Here is a 2,438-nt window from a genome sequence, read left to right as displayed (position 1 = left end):
GTCTAATTGGGAGCAGTACTTGCTGGAATTAATCGTTTGGTTTTCCAGAGGAGCTCATAATACAGGACTCCCTTCCAATCCCACCATATACACAACATCACCTTCTTTGGATGAAGACCGGCCTTTGGTGTGGTTGGTGATGGCTCATTTCGCTTGCCCCACAATCTCTTCTGTTCCATATTATTGTACAGTACACACTTTTCATAGCACGCCACAATTTATTTTAAAACCGGAATGTTTCCATTACTTTTAAGTAGAGAATCGTATGTGGAAACATGGTCAAGAAGGTTTTTTTCGCTTAACTTATGTGGAACCCAAACATCAAAGTGATTCACATAACCAAGCTGGTGCAAATGATTTTCAATGCTTGATTTGGATATTTTGAGTATGTCAGCTATCTCCTTTGTGGTATAACGTTGATTGTTCTCAATTAATGTCTCGATTTGATCGCTATCAACTTCAACTGGTCTACCCAACCATGGAGTGTCGTCCAGAAAGAAATCTCCAGCACGAAACTTTGCAAATGGCTTTTGACATGTTCGACCAGACAAAGCACCTTCTCCATATGCTGCACAAATCTTTCTTTGTGTTTCAGTTGCATTTTTACCTTTCTTGAAATAATAAAGCATAATATGCCAAAATGTTGCTTTTTTTCTTCCATCTTCAATATTAAAATGGCTACACAAAAATTCACCAATTTTGATGTCTTTTTTAAAATGCACACTGATATGACAGCTGTCACATACAATCTAACAAAATTGTTTTGAATGAAGTTAAAGACAACTAAGTGCTACTAGAACCATCTTATGGAAAAAACCGAATGAACCTTTTGGCCAACCCAATACCATGGGCTTTTCTACATAAGCAATCACATCAATTTCTAATACAGTTTTATTGCTTTGCAAGAGGAAAGAAGGAAGGGAGGAAGGGGGGGAGGACCTCTGAATATTCTTACGTCTGCACCTTTCTCTTCCTTCAAAGTAGTAAGCACAATCAATACCTATTCAAGCTCTCTCACTTGTCTCACTTGCTCTCGGCCTCTCTCATATTGTGTGTATGTGTGTGTGTGTGTGTGTGTGTGTGTGTGTGTGTGTGTGTGTGTGTGCGCGCGCGCGTGCGCATAATGTAACTTTCATCAGAGTAGGAACTATGGCTTTCCTGTTTATATTCTAAGCATCTGGCGTGGCTTCTGGCACATAATAGCTGCTCAAGAAATAAACATATCTAATGACTCGAGAAGGACCTAAAAACAAAAACTGAATGATTTTAAAAACAACAGCAGCAAATGAATAAGTGCAAATATTGCCTTCTGTGACATGTTCTGGAAATTTGGTGAGTTTGTCCCACCAGAATGCAATTTAAAAATGTGGCCCTGGGCTTCCCTGGTGGCGCAGTGGTTGAGAGTCCGCCTGCCAATGCAGGGGACACGGGTTCGTGCCCTGGTCCGGGAAGATCCCACATGCCGTGGAGCGGCTGGGCCCGTGAGCCATGGCCGCTGAGCCTGCGTGTCTGGAGCCTGTGCTCCGCAATGGGAGAGGCCACAACAGTGAGAGGCCCACGTACCACAAAAAAAAAAAAAAAAAAAAAATGTGGCCCCAATGAAAATCTGCCCCAAAGCCTTGATAAGATCCTTCTCTTTCTCTTGTTATCAAGCATCTCAGAACTTTTTGACTCATGTTACATTTTACCAGACCAGTGAGTTTGTAGGGAGCCATTTAATATTCATTTGGAGCCTCTGGGAAGTCCTGCTGAGGCAGGCTCTGTAGGTTTCTTCCTTACTAGGTGGGAAAAAATTGATCAAACAAGAGAGTGCTTCACGAGATGTCAGGGAGAGTGAAGGGAATAGGAGAAAAGCTTGGTTGTTATTTACCAGCTCCTGCTGGCACCTTCATGCCTAGAAAATCAGCATTAGCGAATGGACACTTTAAAAAAGCTGCCTCTCATTGCCCACAGCTCAAAGGTCAGAAATGAATAAATGCTAACATTGCACAGAAAATTACCTCTGAAAAGTTCCTCTCTCCTTAGATCTATATCCAACATGCAAATGTAGCAGCATCTTATTTTTCCTTCTTAACCCCTGAGGGATGTAGATGTCTCGCTTTCACACCAACAATGATGATGATTTTTTTAATTAAACCAGCAAACATTTATTGAACATATACTATGAGTCAGCACCAGTTAAGGTACTGACAATAGACCACTGAACAAAATATCCAAAGTCCCTGCTGTCATGCCTATGACATTCTAATGGGTGAGATGAATAATGAACAAACAAACAATATATGTCAGATGGTGAGTCATCATGCAATTTCAATTTTCCAGACCTCTCCTCTTTTGAATGTAAAATGGGGCACTTTTTATAATTATTCTGGAACAACAGGTGTAAAGTAAGACTGTCCTAAGCAAAAGTAGGCATCTGGTCACCCTAGGAATGAAGA

This window comes from Phocoena sinus, chromosome 19, assembly GCF_008692025.1.
Source record: "Phocoena sinus isolate mPhoSin1 chromosome 19, mPhoSin1.pri, whole genome shotgun sequence".
Taxonomy (NCBI): Eukaryota; Metazoa; Chordata; class Mammalia; order Artiodactyla; family Phocoenidae; genus Phocoena; species Phocoena sinus.
The sequence above is the reverse complement of the archived record's forward strand: the minus strand, read 5'-3'. Positions refer to the sequence as shown.